Here is a 20,108-nt window from a genome sequence, read left to right on the forward strand (position 1 = left end):
CAACAACCGAGCATTGCGGAGCTGATCGGTTCAGTCAAGGGTTAAGGTCGGCCATTGCGCACCACCTTGCAACCTGCTTACGCAAGCGGCGACACGTAATGATCCACGCGAGCGTAATCGCAGATTCGGCTTTTAATTATCCGTACAGATCGCGTCTGACCGTTACCGATCGGCGTTTCGAGTCTTAACGAGCCGGTGTCATTGCTCGGGGGAGACATAGTTGGCATACTGTGAGGCCGGTGGTCTCGGTCGATACCATACGGGGACTCCCATCGAGAGAGAATCCACGGTCTGTCCCCCATCTCCTCCCACCATCAGTGATGGTAATTAAAGTGAGCCACGGTGATCATTCGTGGCTGATCTTGTCATCGATCGGACTGCGCGCGCCAGGTCTATCCGTTCTTCCCGGACGAACGCGCCCTTTTCACCCCGCCCGCCGCTTCCTGGCCGGCAATTAAGATAATTCTTTCGTAATCGCTATTCGATATCTGCCTGCGATCGCGGACCGCAGGAAGCGGGCGCGCTCGTATCGTTTGACCTTGGGTGCGATGCCACCGCGAAGGATTTTGCACCTGCAATTCGCTGCCGGTAGTGAGGCGCGAAAGGCACGAGACGCGAATATCGATGTCGACAGCAAGATCGTTAATTGCGTGCTGTACTGTATAGTTAATATCTGCGATCAGTATAATACATCGTTGATTAAAGAATAATCTCTCCGTTGCAGGTGTCGCAATCGTTTGATACAAGGTGAATTCCGGTAATAATAGAGAATCGCAAATCGATTTTATCCGTAACGCACTTTCTTCAATTTTTCCACTCTAAGTTTCATTATTTTATTGCAAATGTTAGCGGTTCGAGCCGATATCGAGATCAACTTTATGATAGAGAGCTTTATTAAATGTATTGCATTTAATTACAGCGGGTGGACAATGCCGTGACGAACGTGAGAAGAATTGAGATAATGAGAATTCTCGAGGTTCGCGGCCATCGATCAACTTGTAGCTGCTATAATTGCTGATCGAATAATGACCGCCCATGCATACGTAAATACAGCGTTATACATATAGCAGGGCGCGGTATAGTACTGGTACGTCGATAATTTATGGTAGATTGATACCGCGGAGATACTTTATTACGAATATTTTTGCGGCGCGGATAATAACGATATGGGATATCGTGCGGTTACTGGTTGTGTATTTGTGGTATTTAGGCGAGTTAACCGGATCGAACTCGGACTGATCGAATCGATCGCGCTATCGATTTTATCTTCGCAATCGAGAAATTGTTTCCTGTAGGTATTGCTTAATTAGGAATTGCGTATAATTATTGAATAGGAATCAATGTTCCGGTGTTATTAAATATATTCAAACATTGAGAAATTGTTTCGCACAATATGCAATTAAAGAATCTTGCGTAATGATTTATGTCTGGAAAATCTGTGGTAGGGTTTTTCGACTTTAATTAATTCTAAGAATATACGCTACTAAAGCACTGTACCGTCGGCTATGGAATGCCCCATACACACAAATGAATGAAGCCCTCCGTATGGGATAATTACCATGCACGAGTGCGATATGTTCGTGTTGACACCTGTTGCATGGCAGATTGCGTGACACGAATGCAATATTTTGCGGGTAAGCTTCAAGCAGCTTTAGAGGAAGAAATGCAATGGAATATTTTGATTTAATGTAACATTGTGAGTTAACGAGATACCTTTATTGCAAATATGTAAGTTATTTTTAATACGTCGATTTCGCGTTTGCAGCACATAATTTAAAATAAAGTTGCAAAATTCTTGAATAAATCTTTTAATTCTTACATAAATTTCTAATTCTTAATTAAACGTTCTTTTTTTTGCAATGTAAAATTTTATATATTTCACGCTTGCATTTTAATTTATCGCTAATTTATCGAATATGGATTTGTTTATTTTCTTTCATGTTTAACCTACATGTATGTTAAACTTCGCAAGATTGACTAAATTTATCTATTTTATAGAATATTTTATTTCGTGTAATTCATCAGAATTTAGAGAGATCTAGCTTTTTAAATTATGCGTTCGTTTTTATCGTATAATGTTTGATGGTTTCGTGAATTCAAATTGGCAACGCATTCGTCTTTCCCCTTTTAAGCACGCATGCTCTCTTACCTCATATTCTTTTCGCGGTCACCGTAGGACGAAAGAACGACGTGCGATTGGTGCACCACCACTTTCCAGTCCCCATTGTGCGAATACGCTCACATGCGTGTAGAACGCGCGTCCGCACGCGCGCATCGTGTATAAAGGAGACGCCCAAGTGGGTTAATACTGACAATTACGTGTTTCATGCGTCCGCCCATACGAGCAAATTCCGTTTAATTCCGTTAACCGCCAACCCCGCTTCATTTTTTATTCCGCCCCGTGCGAGAATCGCGCTCTTATCTCATAGTACGATGCGCACAATCGCTGCAAACTGTGTCAAGACGAAGAGAGATCGAAAAATACTTATGAATCACCGTAAACGCTTTTCAGCACACGTACATAATATTTTTTTTAAATACAGATACCATTTCTCTTAATAGAATGCGATACTTGACACATTAGTCTAGTTTGTCTCAATAACGGGACGGTAAAAGATGAGATTACTCTAAATGTATTTTGCACTAATATATTTTGCACTTCTGTTGGATAATAAAAATTCAACTGGTTCTATACGTAGTTATCCAGAATCAATACATCTGACAGAAGTATCAGTGACGCTTTCGTTCCGTTCGATAAATTATCTCTGACACATGTAGAAGATAGAAAGCACGAAAGGCGATAATCATATTACTGATTCATAGCTAAGCCGAGGTAGGACATTCGTTGAGGAAGTGTGTCCGTTATTAGCGAGCTTTGACTAATCGCGAACTAATTTAATCAGACTCTTAAATGTGTGACGAATCGCTTGCGACACGAAAAGCATACATATATCTCAGTGGTTCTCAAGTTAATCATTTTCTAACTCTCATATATCTACATTTCTATACAAGTTGTGCTCTAATAATTCATGTGCCACTGACTAGTCAGCTACGTGGAATTTAAATACAGTTTCATTATATTCGCTTCATCATATATTGCAGCTATAAACATCATTTAATATTAACTCTAGGAATTTATATTCTTCTATGTTGTTAAATGAACATTTAGTTTTTAGCATATCCCGCCTTATACATTTATTTCTAATTTCTTTTATTGCGTTTTCTTTTAGAAAGAAATTCAATTATTTATTAACTTTGAGATTGTGATACGAGACGATAACTCGGTATTAGCAATCAAAAAGTTGCCTCTCTGAGAATCTCTGTTCGAGACGGAAGAGACACGAAAAGTAGAGATGAAATTGAAAAGTCGCAAGAGGACAGTACGCCACATATATTTTCGCGCTCGATAAGCGCCGTTGTTATGAGATCGTGACGCCGTGGCCGTTCGTTGATTTATAGAAGACCGGCTCATTGTGTGCGTGGCCGTGGACGTCCCACTTATTTGCTCGCGTCAGAGCCGTCTCTGAAAAGTCGCGAAACGAGGCGCCTCGTGAGCGTATCTAGCGAGCGAGCAAGGGCTAAGCACACGCCCGTCGCGCGCGGGCTCGCCGAGAATTATGACGGTCGGACATTTATTCACGTCGTCGATCGGCGCCTCGGCGACCTGTCCGTGGCCCGTAATGATTCATTGACCTGACAGGGCCGCTAATGCTGCACCCACGTATCACCGCTACCGTTTTCCACGAGGACGAACGGACGTCGTGAGAGAACGGCGGATTAGCCGCCGACTCGATATAACAACACGCGCGAATCGTGGGAGACGCACAATGCACCCGGCGATTGCATTACGTTCCTTGCCGGCCGGATTCTTGTTATGCGACAATTGTGGGCGACGCGGACTTACCGGCTCCGAATTGTAGAAGCGCGAGTCTTTGTAAATTTCGACGATTTTTACGAGCAAGCTTTGTTATATATTTTTTAAGAACTTTAACAAGATAATATTCAAATGGCTCCGCGGATTAAAATTTAGTATTAAGAATATATAGGGCAAGGAAAGCCTTAATAGGATGTTTGTGTTTTATTATTTTTAATAGACAAATATTATTCCAACCATAGTAGGATTTTACTATTTCAACCAGAACTTGTGTTTCAAGTCTGACGATTTGTCGGCACGCAGTTTACTATGGTTGGAATAATATTTGTCTATTAAAAATAATAAAACACGAACATCCTGTTACGGCTTTCGTTGCCTTATTCTTCATACTAAACTTTAAAAAGATTTTAGAATGTTTTTTGATTTTTCATTTGGATGTCATTGTGCACTAAATTAATTCTACGATACTCAACGTGGAACGTATTGAAAATTTAGTCGAATAAGAAGTTAATATCTAAAAATTTTGTACACATGATTTATGAGAATATTCTTTTTTTGTTTTATTAATTTTATAAATGATAATCTTGCAATCTGTATAACGTTGCTAGAACGAGACTGTTTCTATCCATTCGTCGTGTATAATACCATTACTCATGTAATAATAGAGCGTATTATCGTTTGCGGGAGATGGTTACGTCCGATTTGATTCTCCTGGTCGATTTTCAGCCGTGCCGTTGTGGAACGCGTTGTTTCTCGGAGCAGCATGGCACGGAAGTGTCTAAAGCGATTGGTAATCTTTACGGAGCGCGAAATATGGTACGGACCGTGGAGAAGGCCCAACCTGACCGTAGATCGGACAGGTTGGGTCACGATCGGGCCCTACGGCGCGATGGAGCCTTGCCGGGTTAACCGTCGACTCTGATAGGTCTACTTAAACGCCCCCGGTTATGCAACCGAAGCTTCTAATAAGCTTCCTTTGGCATGAGTACCTGTCGGGGAACCTCCGCGTGTCTTAGGTGGGATCGATCATACGAGGCGTACTTATCTAACGTTCCACACCGATCACGACCGACCCGCTTCCACTTCGATTACGAATGCGATATCGACGAAATCACCTTACGATATAATACGCGTCTGTAAAGTTATAAATTGGCAGGAAAGGTTATAGGATTGTAGATGATCTTATGTAACGAATGACGCGCCGAGATTCAAAATTCATCCGCCCACGTGATTCGGCCCCAGAATGTCTGGAGACTTTAATGAGAGTCGCTCGGGATGCGGAGGATTTATTGCTTAGAAATTGTAATAGAAATAACGATGGAGGCTGTTGTTGACGGGCGTCGCCCGAGATCGACGCGAGCGTTAGAGAGTGGAAATGTCAAATTTCCAATCAACTGCGTGCCGATGCAACGCTGTGAAGAAACACACATTCTTCCGGGCCTAATAATCTCTAAATCGATTTGACCGCATAACCGATACAGTCGTACTTTTTTGCGTCTTGACATCGCTTTTCTATTGGCGTCGCCGCGCCAACATCGAGGAAGCGTTTTGGCAAAAGGGTTAAAGGACAATTCACCATTTTGCCGGACGCGCGTTGCGAGGAGTCGCGTGTCTGGCTCGCGGGCGAAATATCTCCACGTGTGTGTGTATGACCGACATATTTACTTGACAAAGTACATCCACGACTCCATTACGCACCTAACAAAAACCCCGGCGCATTATGTCTGCGCGTTAACCAGCCCGATTGTAATCCCCGACAATGCTTTTTCTCGTCGTCCCAAGATCCTCCGCCGCTCCGCCGCGAAACGAGTCGTTCCACCGGTACTTGAATTCTTTCGTTCCTTTTTTGCGGAGGAGGAGCGCAAAAGCACAGGACGGAGGTGGAGGTCGTGGAGGACGACGACGACGACGACGACGACGACGACGACGACGACGACGACGACGAAGGTGGACGAGGCGGAGGAGAGGAGGGAGCAAAGGCGGAGAGTACGACCGACAGTGGGACGATGTTAAAAATCACAATGCAGGCATATTAACTTGACCTACTATCGGCGCACCAGGAAGAGCCCGTGGTCGTTTAAAGTCCACGTCTGCGGGTCTTCCAAAATGAACGCACGTACGCTCGCCCTCGGCGCACGCGTGTATACGCGTGTGTGCGAACACGCGTGCAACCACTGCAACCGCTCAGTACCGCACTGAAGATAATGCCCTGGACAAACGTGTTAAGCCGTCTTTTGTAGACGACATGACATTATTGCCCGTCTGATGCATGATTCATTTTTATCAACATTTTTTATCTGCATATCATATACGACGTAATCTAAACTGCGAAAGAAATGAATCAGCTAATGTAATATAAAGATTCGAATAAGACGAAGGTCTTATCGCGAAGGTCTTATAAAATTGAATCTATTAAAATAAATTATATCGTTTATTGCATCTACGAGTTCTGACATAACGATAATTATTCATACCAAAAGAAATCCATGCTCAACTCAGATTGGGCAACATTTTAATTAAAATATATTAAGGATTACAATCTTTTAACGTCTGGCCTCAATAGAGTGTTACAACTTACGAAACTTGTACCCATACTAAAATTTTCTATTATCCATATCTAAAAAAGTATCCTAACAAATTGCTGCCATTAAAACGATTCTAATTTGTACTGTTGCTATGAATAACTTGTCAATTAATTATCCTATTTCATAAAGTTGTTTATAAGTGGAAGACAAATTTCTCGTCGTCCATGTCTAAATAGATGACGATTGCCCACTTCATATCAAAGTGATTGGTAAAAGACACCGGTATTTCTTAATTCGGTAATGAACCGTGTGCAACCGCATGCATTCGTGTCAGAGTGGCGCGCAGCATATACGCAGTCGCCCTCGCTTTTACGACAGGCCGAGCTTTACTGCGGCCGAGAGCAACCGCAACGGGGGAATTAGCAATTGTAATGTTATAAGGGGCAAAAGCGAGAGAGGCTGGCGCGAGAGAGGAGACGGGAGGGGGGAGGAGGAGGAGGAGGAGGAGTGGTTGGAGGACAGAGAGAAGGAAGAAGGGAGAGAGAGAACGAAGCTGCCGGACGAAGGATAAAGAATGCGGGACCCAAGGGGTCACGAGGATTTCATTTGACGGAATAACGTGGCGTTTAAGAGCCGGTACCGTTATCGCGCTCGTTGTATATAAGTAAGTACCAACAGGATTGGGCGACCCCCCATCTTCCTTGGTGCATTATATTTCGAGTAATCGAAGGTACCGCGCCGTGTATTCTCCTTCGTTCACTCCGCTCCGCCGTCTGTTTTATCTCCCTTTGAATAATTGCACGCATTCTCGGCCCACCGGTAATTACTCGACATCCCGCCGACGCGACGCGACGGGACGCACGCGACGGATTGGGTTACTTATCGTTAGGTGCGAACGGGGTTCGTGAGAGAGCGTCAAGTAAAACCGCTGCGGAAAGCAAGAGTTTATATCGGCATTCATTTGCAAAGTATTTCTATTAATTTAAGGCTCTAAGAGAGCTTAAGCCACAGAATCAAATCTATATTTAAAAAAATACTTAGATTTATATATATATATATATATATATATATAGAATAGATATTAAACTTGAATAAATTGAACTTTAATTTTATCCAACTCAATTCCACGGTTCAAATTTGCCGAATAGTTTAATTTATTATAACAATAATTCTGTGGATTCACCGCAAAAATCAATATCTCGATGGAAAATCTGACTTTTCAGCGCGGTCGTCCGTATAATCTTCCTCTCGCAGCAGATAATTTTTTCCTCGTCTGATGACTCAACGTCATCGTCGCGGTTCCCAATCCTCCCACGCTCCTTTCATTTTGGCTTCGAGCCGTAGGACCCCCGAGCAAGGATGCGGGAGAGAAGCGGGGAGGAGGATCCCGGCACACGGGATCATCAAAGTGGTCCATAATGAGCGGCTCGCGCTGCGGGGTCGGAGGTCACGCGGTAATGAATTGTTTTGCACCTCGCGGGCAAACCGGGCTCCGTGAACCTTCCGTATGGAGCTCATATACGCGCGTGCACTAATACGCGTAGAAGGCACTTGGGGCCTTATCCGGCGCGCGGTCCCAACGGGGCAACTCTCGAAGGGCGACTCCGCTTCGCCATGAGAAAAGCGTCAAAAAGCCCGGTGACTTATGGCGGTCGATCAGTCAGGGCCGCGATGGCGGACTAATTGACGGCGTTGCGGCCGTTAACGGTTATCGAATTTCACGCTGATCGCTTTCTCAATTATTTTCGTTTGCATTTAAATGCCGGCCACCGATGTGTGTCACCGATCGACGTTTCTATCATGCGGGAACGGCTTCCGCCTGAATATTCATTAATGTCGGCGAAGGAGAGATCCTTCAGCGTCGTCGTTAGACTGCCCGCTCGCTAGAATTAAACGCGGCTTCGCCGTGCAATTAAGAACAAGAGTTCTCGACTTTTACTAATAATTGATACCGATGTACTCACATTATGACACTCATATTTTAAGATCGTAAAAAGAGTAAAATTAACATCGGGGATTTTGGACTATCGTATACACGAGCCTTTATGTATTTCGTCTTATACACGCATACCTTATAAATACCTGACAAGCTTTTCACTGATTTAAAAATAAAGTTGGTCCGGGATTCCGAAGGTGGATCGTTTCCGTAAATACGACACAGTGTATCCTTCTGGCGGACTACTGATGTATAAAATAACCGTACATCATTTCACAATGGTATCCCGTGGCCACGCCCCGCGGTTAAGGCACACAATACCGGCGACCCGCGGGCTCCCCGGCGGTACCAAAACTTAGGAAATTAGTCGTTCACTTTTGAGTAGTCGCATTCTTTAACCCTTCCGGTTCCCTCATTCTCCGTCTCGATCGCATAAAATAATGTCCTTTCTTATTCTTTTCCTTTCGAGTGGGGGCCCTATTACATCGTTGGTAACGCGGCTATAATTTCTGTGGGGACCACCATACGACGCGCGGGAAGAGGAATGATACCAAGTGGTAATCTTTTTTCGGTGAATACGTCCCTCGAAGGACACACAAAGGAGATAATCAAATGTCGATTTATGTTGCTGTCTTTGCCCACGCTGCGAGCAATCCGGCACCGCAACGCCAACTAACCTGTCGTCTGAGATACGTCTTCTTAACGGGACCGAGATCTAATGGGGCGATTAGAGGCGCGATAGCGGACATTATAGCACCTTTCCGTTAGACGATTTGATATACAGCTGCATGAGCAAAATGTAATTAGAAACAAATTAAAGTAATGAGAAGAAATAAACATAATTGTTCCATCTTTATTGTAAAAATTTATGAATTATTATTATCACAAAAAATTAGGCTACTTTATTTCCTGATGCATCTAGTGATGTACAATTAGCACATACAATTATAATAAAATAATTAAGGACTCTCAATAATAATAAAAAACAACAAAAGAGATTGGCAATAAGAGAGGTAATTAGTGCGTAATGTCAAAAGACAGATGTATTTGCATATTACTAATTTCCGGACGTTTCGGCTCTTCTTCGAGCCTTCCTCAGCAGTACATCAATAAGCCATTCTCCATCATAACTATGAGTCTTCGAATTAGAAGGTCGGAAAAACCATGAGAACTAAATGATTGCTATCTATAAATGGTCAAAATTAATTAAAAGAATAAGAGCAATAACTCATTTTTATCCGAGCACTCACCAGATAGTCCGGAGAATAGTCAGAGGATAGTCAAACAATATAAAATTACATTAAAAATTAAAAGATCAAAGTGTCTATGACAACAACATGTCATGGACACTTTAATCTTTAATTTTTAATGTAATTTTATATTGTTTGACTATCCTCCATTCTTCGGACTATCTGGTGAGTGCTCGGATAAAAATGAGTTATTGCTCTTATTCTTTTAATTAATTTTGGCCATTTATAGATAGCAATCATTTAGTTCTCATGGTTTTTCCGACCTTCTAATCCGAAGATTCATGGTTATGATGGAGAAGGCATGGCTTATTGATGTACTGCTGAGGATGGCTCGAAGAAGAGTCAAAACGTCCGGAAATTTGTAATATGCAAATACATCTGTTTTTTGACATTACGCACTATAATTACCGCGTCGACTCTCTTATTGACATACAATTATAATAATACAAGCAAGAAAAATTTATTCTTGACAATATCAACCAACGTGTCTCCCAAATCTGTGTCGAGACTCCTCGAGTCGATCGTGACCTCTCGAAATTCTGCGAATGAAAGAATCAATTTTGCACAACGCTCGTTAGCGCAACGCCGTGAGCAGCGCATCGGCTGCCCTTCATCCTCAAAACAAACGCGCGCTGATTCGCTCGCGAATCGCTGCGCACGATTCGTCGTGCGTATATACGTACGTACATACATACGCACGCTTCACAACTCGGCATCGCTCGCGATGCACGCATGCTAATTCCTTATTGATGAGTGTCATTTATTACCATCGGCTGTTCGTATCTCTTTCCCCCTTCGTTCCTCGCCAGGCCTCCCTCGACGAGCGGCTCATCACCTTCCAGCAATCGATGGCAGCCACCGAGGTTGCGTTACGGAAAAGCGCGCAGTCGCGGCTAATTGTCCCTCGAGGGGCCTCATTTTTTGGGCCCCCGATGGCGCCGGATCCCTCGGCGATTTGTTAAACGTCAGCGGGTCTCGAGAACGTCACGATTGTTCGATCGATTGACAGCGTCGTTAACTCGTGAACTCGTAACAGTGAGTGAAACCACGTCGGCACTCGAAGTTTCTTACTAAATAATCAGTTGAAAAAAATTATACAATTACGTTACATCGAATAGAAGCCGTTTCAGAGACCGCGCTGTCTTTGACCGTTGTGGGAATATTGATCTACGAGGATTTCCATCCGGAGATCCGGCGAACGAGGAGAAAACGGTATATCTCGACCCGGACGAGCACCGGCCATTCCGAACGATTGCACTTCGGATGCCCGAAGGCCGATCACGATTTGCGCGCGAGTTATACACAAGATCGGTAGATCACTACCGATGTAGATCACTATAGCCAGCGGCGGCAAGATCGCAGGATCGTATACGTCTCTCACCCCGTCGTACGCTCGTTGCGGATGCAATCGCAACGGTAACCGCGACGCGGTGTCCTGGGAGTCGTAGGGTGAAATCTCTCTTACTTTCTCCATCTTTAATCCCTCTAGGTTTAACTTACGAGATAAGATAATGTATAACGTATATATATGTGTGTTATACGATCTCTTGTTGATTCCTTTACTCGAACTTGATATAATCATCGATTTCAAGCTCGCGCGCGATATGCGCTAAATTTTAATAATAAATAAACATTTATTTTATTTGAATTTATTTGTATTTAGATTGTAAAGAATCATTCAAAGAGAATAAAGGCTCAAACGATGCGGTTCGTAGTTGCTATAGTTGCGCGACGCGGGTTCCAGCGCGCGTTCGTGTTCGCTCGAGATGGCAGAAAAAGGCTCTCGTTGCTTGGCACGTGGTGTGCCATTATCCTGCCATTTCATCATTTTATTTCCGTGCCCCAATGGCCGGTCTGATGAGCCAATAAACTCAGATACTACGGCCGTCCCGCGCAAAAATGTCGCTCGCTAACTCGTGCCTGCCAGGCCACCGAATAATCCGTGATGGTTCGACGACGATTCGCGTGCACGTATAGTTTCGTTATTAAGTGAACGGCGAGGATAATCGTCGGTCGTAGGAAAGCGTAAGTACCCGCCAGGAACGAGGCTCTTTCTGGCAGGACCTTGAGGTAGCAGCGCAATTATGCCGACTTGACGTAGAATTTAATGCGTTCGGCGCGCCAGTCGTTTTCAGGAATGAACATTTTCTGGCTGTTATCCGCGACTTCACGTTATCGTCGGAAACGACTATCAAATAGCCGTTAAACGAAGGCTGCTGGAACATCCGATGCCTTTAATGCATCTTATTTTCAACGTTATATGTGCCTTCACATTCTTGTTTATCTCTTCCACTTCGAGTTCACATTTAGAAAAGACTTCGTGCTCTTTGGGTATTTTAGATATTTTCTCGACTCTCGTTCGAATTTCTTTAGTTTTTTAGTGTACTGTAAAAAAACAAATTATTCATAATAATAATAAATTTATCTTTCTCGTGTGGGAGTTAACTCATTTATTCCTTATCCACCTCGAACGATAAAAATTCCAGCGCCTGTTTCGCAACGGTCGCCAGGTCGCGTATTCGGTATATCCTCGACTGCCAAATTATACGGTTAAACGAGCTGATTTATGTGCGCATTTTACAACCGCGACCGCGCGAGAGACGGGCGAGAGGACGACGACAAACGACGCGACGGCAGCCAGAGAACAACACGTCGCCGTGACGCAGGAGGAGACAACGAGTAGTCTCGTTGCTGCATGCGCAGATTTTACGGGCTTGCGACCTTAATTGCGCGCATTATCATCCCTCGGAACGGCAACGGCGTCGCGAACGATCGTAGGTGCCATGTCTACGAGCCATGGAAACGACCCTATATAAACACGCATTGTTTCTTTTTTCCTGCCTCACTAAATGCTCGAAAGAAGCTTTTTGCACGCTATTATTTTTTAGGTGCAAAAGATCGTCCATTTTTCTCTTTTTTTTTCTGCAGCTGAGTCACCACGGGCAAGTTATGCGAAGAAGTTACAATTGGCAGTTTTTTGTGGGAGCTGTTAAAATTCCTATGGCTTAAAATAGTTGAAATTACGCTTCTTTTCTGTACGACTTAAGCTGTAAAAATATTTGCTCGCACACTGCGAGAAAATTATATTTAGATAAAAAAAAAATATTTATTTAGGGGTGGCTGCCAATAGCTTATTTATTTAATATAATACACACACACACACATATATATATATATATATATATATATATATTATTTAGAATTAGATATTTTCATTTAAATTAAGTAAAAATATCTATTTCTAAATAAATATGTGTATTATTTTAAGTAAAAAGCTACTGGCAGCCACCTAAATAAATATTTTTTTGGATTTAAATATTTTTTTCTCAGTACATAATAGATAATAAATTAATTGTTTGTAAGTTTCTATATTTATTGAGATTATCACGGAATATATATTTTTGAGATCAGGGTGTATTGCTCAACGTGTGCAGAAGGAATAATATTTAAATCATTCTGCTTCCCACATAAATGTCCACCGCGCAATTCATGCGCAATTCGCATGAATGTCCCGGCCGATATTTTCGACAAAAGCGGTAATATTTCATCAGGCACTTACATTCATTCCGGCTCTTCCATCATCCAACAATAAAAGTCGCGCGTTAAGCCAATTACTTTCACCTGATGAATTTCTGCTTGCACGTCTGCATTCTCGAGGGCAATCTTTCTCGCGCGCAACGAGGAGAGGATATCGTTTCAACCCCGATTACGCCGGTACGTCCGCGTACTTGTATATGCGCGTGTATATCTCCGCCCGCTCGCAAAATCGCGAAGAGCATAAATATCCGCGCCAAGTATCTCTCGGCATTATTACAAGCGTGTCCGTACATATGCACGTGACACACGTGGCGTGGCAGAGGATCATCGTGCCGCGCATGTTACTTCGTACTCGAACTGGTACGCGAGACACTCTGCTCTCGTCTCTCCGGGACTCTCCTCGAAGTGGGGATTATACTGCTGCCAAATTACAGTGCCTGATGGCCACCCATAATGCGGCCACGGAGACGGCTACGGTAATAATGTTGGTATTAACGGCGCGCGGTAACGTTCCTGCCGACGAAATTATAGGTGTTAGGGGCGTGTTAATTTTTATATGCTTATTGATTTTCATATTTTACCACCTACCATGAGGAACCAGGGCGGCGGGGTAGACGCGGTGCGACGCGACGGTGCGTAACAATTCCGCCAGAAGATCGGTTGAGATACTGACTTTCCTCGTTATCAGTCGTGGTGGATATTTTTGCGGCGAGAGCTGCCAGAGCGTTCGAAACTCTTTCTGGGCTCTAAATGCTCGGAGCTGAATCGCGAATGGCTGGACGGCTATTCGGAATCGACGTTTACTTAGGACAGACGTGAGCGCACGTATTTTTATGATTATTGATCTTGGGGTTTTGCTGCACAGCGCGATATACTGAAACAGGAGAAGAGTGTTTCATACATGTATATACTATACATATTTATATAAAGAGTTCTTCTTCTTGTAAAAAAGTTTTTATGATTAAATCTTATATTAAGTTTAAGATTATACTAATTAATTTATATAGTAATTCAATTCATATTAAATTTATTAAAATCAGGAAAACCCTGTCAATATTTTTTGCGAAGATATTTTATGCGGTTAAAAATTAGTTGGAGGGAGAAAAGGTGAGACATAATTTATGAAACTTCGTGTCTTATTTTTGAAAATCACATATCTTCAGTGCGCTGTTCACTTGAAACTTCGTCATCGACTTCGGCAATTTTGAACGAGGTCCGCGGAGGTCGAAGGCGAGGCGCGAGCGCCCTCGACGGCCCATCGACGGGTCGTAGGTCGGGGCCCTGGGTTGAAGGTGGTCACGAGGACGCTGATACCCAATTCCGAGAGTATTCCTGGAATCGAGAGATATTTAATATACTGTCCGGTCAAGAAATATACAGGGGGGCTAACCCGCGCTCGCGCGCGCGGGAGCGACCAGGACGCGACGCTACTTCGAAGGAGGACGGAATCAGGACTCGAAGAGTGGTCCCCGAGAGTAAGAAGGGGGAGGGGGAAAGGGACGTCGCCAAGAGTTACGGGCTATCCACGTCACGCTCAAATATTTTGGCAAATTTATGCCCAATAAAAATTAACCAGACCCCTTCTTGTTCTGCGGTTTCGGTCCACCAGCGCCGCGCCACCGCATCAACCTCCGCCACCTTCTTGCGGCCGTTTAACGACAAGGTGGACCTCCGGTAGATTCTCCATCCGTTACACGTTCCCGCACATATTCGTACGTTCGTACGTACATATGTCCGTCCGTCCGTCTGCCACGGGCGTGCAAAAGCGAAGTGATTTACCGCTGGATTTTCTTTCTTTTCTCTCTTTCTCTTTTAGCAGTCTGTCTTCACTTATCTTCTTCCCTCCCGCGCCATCGCACACGTTGTGTCCTCTTCGTCTCGTGTTTATCGCCACCGAGTGTCTCTTTCCGAGTGCCGCACCGGTCAAGAATGGAGACGAGCGACCTTTTTTTTATTCCGCGCTCGCTTCTTCGCGCCTTCGAGAATCCATGCGGCGGGGACGCGCGCGCGAAGCAGCGGGGCCTTTTTCATTCCGCGCGGTGCAAATGCAGGGAATGTGTCGCCGACGTAAATCAGTCAACGTCCCCGGGGATTAGACTTTACGGTACCCCTGAGTTCTGGATGACTTCGCGATTTCAGGGATGGAGCAAGGTGCGCGAAAACGACGTGAGACAGCACTTTGCTTTTTTATCTAGTAATTCACTGAAGTCACTATTTCTTTTAACTTTCTGAATCTTATATTACCAAAAGTGATATATAAATTCTCTAACTACTCTTGATTATGTTCGATCATTTTATTTTCTGCTTAATTAATTAATTCTCTATTATTTTTTAACTTATTATTTCAAGTAACTTAATATTATTAAAATATTATTTAATATGCTTACTAAATTAGTTTTTCAAATATTTTACGAATAATCTTTCAAATATTTTTTTACTTTTAATCAAATGATTTGCGCAACGCTCGCACGCTACTTAGAATCTCGCGGTAGCGAATTAGCATGCCGTGGCATGGGGGGACGCGACGTCGTACCTGGAGAAGGCGGCGGTTAAGGTGGTTAAGGGCTAATAACTGTGACGCGCCGCGACCGCGGACACTCGCACAGGGAACCCAGGCCGAGTGTGTCGGCTGAGTCGGCTCCGTCTGATTTCACGGGCGCTAATTAGTCCAGGCGCGCTTTGCCACACGTCTAATCGCAAATTTATATGCCGTCCGTGGCACTCGCGGAAGGTCGCGCGGGGGCGTAACGTCGACGCCGAGTGCGCGGTGATGTTTTTCGTTTTAAACCAGTCGGAAGTCGCCGTACCACGTTTCCATATACGCCATACTTGAATCGCGCGAGTGGAGAGCTTATTTCTCGTGTAAAGCGTGTCGCGGCCGCAATAGAAATACACTTCTTTGTCGCTTTGCTTGTCTTCGATTATAAAAATCGAATAAAATAAAATACACTAAGATTTACCCTTTGGTTTTTCAGTTATTTATTATCTCAGTTTGACTTTGTTGTGTCATTTATAAATCTTTGTAACGTAGAAATGTTTGGTAGAATAAGTTGAGGAAGCTGAATAAGATTTCAAAAACTTTATAAGAGAATGTAAATAATTATATAAAATTTGTTTTGTGTTTTTACCAGATTAATATTTTCCTACTACAGTATGACTGATTTTAATTTCGTAGATATAAATTTTGTAAATTTGATATAACGTTATGTGATTTCCCGGTATATCGTAATGCTGGAAACTAATGTTGAACATATATAATGGTGAACATAATGTTTCCGAAATGCTGTGGCAAATTGCTATAGAAACCATACGCCGACACCTGCCGATGGGAAAATGTCATCGGCCGCTAATAAACAAAAGCGGTCCCGCTTATGAAATCGCGTCACCTGCCTTCCCGAAGTACAACGGTGCGGTTGGTTCCCATAGTCGGTCGGAGCAATTTTGGAATCGTACATTGTCATTACCCTCTCCCCGGTGTATGTGAATATCGATGGCCGGTGGTTGCGTTAATAACATGCGATATTTGTACCTGTCGTATCGTTACCAACCCCCTGAGAAGCGCTGCCACTTCCTGCCTCGCATTTACGTGCAGTTAACCATTGACTCTCGATTTATTGTTCACCCCTGAATAGCGGCATGTAAAACGGGCTACTAATTCGAAAATACGAAACAGGAACAAAAATATTTCACGTGAATTTATTTGGAAACACACATTGGAAGAGCGCGACAGTTAATCTCAGTGTCCCGCAACGTTCGGCGTTCGACGCGAAACGCCCGTGTTCTCACATGTAACGTAAAAATCTTCAGTGTAAATCTGGGCGCGAAGATTCCCGAAAACGGAGCGGTGCCGTAATCGAAGGCGGATTAAAGAAACGAAAGAAAGAAAAGAAAAAAATGAGAGGAAAAAAAAAGAATTACCGCGGCCCGATCTCTTCTCCCCCCTCTTTTTTTATCGTGGATGCGGCGCATGTCGGCCGGACTTATCTCTTCCCGAGATCTTCCCGGGCGCATTAATTCACCCGGCGGATGCTGGGCTGTGGATCTTCTCCCGACTGCGCCCATTCGCCCTCTCGGAACGGGAACGTCTTGATTCCGTGCGCGATCGTAAAGTTAATCGATCCGCGCCATTAAATCGCGTCCGGTATAATCGCGCCGATACACTTCCCGAGCGCGTTGCGGTGCCGGGCCCCATTTTCGTCAAATGGTGTCTCGCGCGCGTCTGAGAGAGCGATTTGAGGGGGGTACGGTCTTCTCGTTGCATCGCGACGACGGCCCCGAAAGCGGCCTTTATCAAGACTCGCCGCGGGCGCCCCCGGATCTCGGGGCATGCTCGCGGGGCCCATAAAACTCCCGCGTTATTTACTATGTTAATTGGCGCCCACGTCAAACACAAATTTATGCTAAAAGCCAAGATGTTATCGAGTAGCCGAATGCGTTACGGCGCTGACAGGTCCTGCCTTCCAGTGTCGGGATGACCAGACGCTGGCCTGGCGAGGTACTTCGAGACGCACGATAATGCCGATACCTATCTTCGACCTATCGTCGGCCGCTTTCTTCCTCTTCGTTCCGTGATGCGCGAATTTCACGTAAGATGCTCGAAGTCGTGAGCTTCGTGCTCTGGGAAGTAAATAAGTTTGCGAGATTTTAAAACGATGAATTATTTGAGAAAAAGAGCGCAAGGATTTTTGCTTTAGTAAAATTTAATTAAATAAGAATCTGTAGATTAAAACGATAAGAGGAAAACGAAGCTGATAAATTAATTTTCTCCTTCAACCCTTTGTCAGAGACTTGCAAAGGATATACTGATCACACATTACTGCATTTTTCTGCGTACGCTAATTAAATGTTTTCTTTGGATATTCTTAGAATTGAAATTGTTGCTTTCTTTCATTGTATCAACAATTTTTTTTCTGTGTTCCAGATGCTTGAGATGCTGCTGCAGAAGGTTTACAGATTCATTGCTCAATCTTTCGACGAAAGCGTGAACAGCATCCTAGTCACGTATACGGACTTGAAGCAGCAGGATTTTATAGTTCGCCGTTGACAACGAGGGTGCCATGTGTTCTGCAGATACGTGAGGGAATAATGGAATTTACGTGTAATTCTGCTCTTTCCGCCGTTTACCGGACGCAGTTTCCGAGGGCCGCCGTAGAATGTTCGCCATACGGGTGACGATTTTGCCACATGTGTTTCGAAATATGCGTCCAGTGTCGCGCATTTACGAGATTTCACTGCCATCCGTCTCGGCCGCCATAGCGGCGCTCCTTCGCAGCAGCCATTGGCTTCTTAACGTCCGACAGGTGATTTACACGCGAGGATTTACTGCTCGCGAGATTTTACGAAAGGCTCTGACCCGCACCGAAACCGGCGTGGTCGCGTCGCGAGTCCGTGGTTAGGCGATACGCCTTCCGAGAACGAAAGAATCATTTTTTTACAACTATGGCTACGAGCTACGAGCTATGATGAATGGTACTGTCGGAGATAGCGATTCCAGGGTATTTTCTGTGCGTCACGTGGTGTTGACAGGAATGGCGCGCGATAGAAAATATATGTGAGCGTTACGGCGAAAGAGTTCGTAATGGAAAAATATCGGCGAACACAGGGAAATAAAAAATTTGATTTTAGCAACTAAAATTTGTGTTGGATATATAGGAATAGAAACACTTTAAGGTTTTTTTTTATAATATTATGAGAGATTAGTGGAATCACTTCAGAACTGAAATTACTCTTGGAAAAATTGTTATACGGGCAACAATTTATTCATCATTTTTTAACAGGGTGTCTTTCATTTTTTCATTTCAAGATGTTAGTCTTTTCTCCGTTTTTTCCATATGTTGAAGGCATGATTATTTGATGAAACACGTGTTGCATTTATTCTTTTCAAAAGTTTTAAAGAATTATGTTCTCCATACGTGTACTACTAAAGATTTCTATGGTTGTATGTCCCAGTACGACTTGAGAGATCGTAGGTAAGCTCGCAAAATTTGCTCGCGAAATCCGCTCGCAAAATCCATTCGCAACTTCTTTGGTGCGAGGAAGCAGCGTGGGTGTTTTTATGTCGTCGCTTTTATTACTACAATGGGCGCCGTCCGGTGCTACGACCAACGCGATCGCGCCTTTACAAGCGAGATCATTCTCCTTTACGGCCGAATTTCGATTCGCTGCATCGGAGAGAATTCTGGAAACGCCACTGACGCGAAGGATATAAACGTCGATCGCCGGAAGATTGAGGTTTCAAAGCGAACTCCCTGATGGCCATCTCGATATCTCTTCGAGATTAAGTTGTTGGTTCCGGACTGACGTTAAAGAGCCTTATTCACGATACGTCCAATTGTTTAGTGGCACGCGTAATTTTCTGATTTTCACGATGTGCCAGAGTGAAGTTTACGTTTATGTCGGATAAGGTATTTATTTCCGAAATTTATCCAATCAGCTTATTGAAAATTATGATATGCTTACGAACAAATGTGTCAAAGATGTGTTACAAAGTTAAGATTTAAAATAAGATATATTGTTTTTGAATTTTATTTGTAGAATGAGTGATAAATGTAAATATTTTATATCAAATTTATTTAATATAGTATTGTCGCAATTTTCAAAAATTTTATTATTTTATATTTCACAGTTAGATTAAAGAAATCTTTATTGAAAAAAGAACGAGGGAGAGAGAATGAGAATTTACCACACCGAGCACTGAACGTCGAGTCAGCTGTACCGTAGTCAGCTGTAGAAAGCGAAACGGAGAGCGCATCGAGTTGCCGAGGTTTTTCCGCCGTAATTTATGCTCGATAATGAATCTACACTCCGCAGATAGCGCGGAGGGTCAGGTGTTAATGTCGGTGCGTGTGCGGTGCGAGAGCGCGGCGCCGCGTGGGACTTGTGGCACATTCGGCCCACCCGCGCTCTCGGTCTCTCGCGAATCAGCGATGCTCAGCCAGTTGCTCTCAAAACCGACAAGTGAAAGAATAACAAATGTTCCTTAGATT

General features: G+C 43.7%; 1 long non-coding RNA gene across 1 annotated transcript in view; it reads left to right on the forward strand.

Moving 5' to 3' along the window:
• LOC143902490 (uncharacterized) overlaps positions 1-19,599 on the forward strand; it is a 120,692-nt gene extending 101,093 nt beyond the window's left edge. Inside the window, exon 3 of the long non-coding RNA XR_013258391.1 lies at positions 18,044-19,599. This is a non-coding gene — a long non-coding RNA (uncharacterized LOC143902490). The remainder of the gene's footprint in view (positions 1-18,043) is intronic.
• The last annotated feature ends 509 nt before the right edge of the window (positions 19,600-20,108 follow it).

Source organism: Temnothorax americanus, unplaced genomic scaffold, assembly GCF_048541705.1.
Source record: "Temnothorax americanus isolate GAGA-0224 unplaced genomic scaffold, ASM4854170v1 Scaffold4, whole genome shotgun sequence".
NCBI classification, from domain to species: Eukaryota; Metazoa; Arthropoda; class Insecta; order Hymenoptera; family Formicidae; genus Temnothorax; species Temnothorax americanus.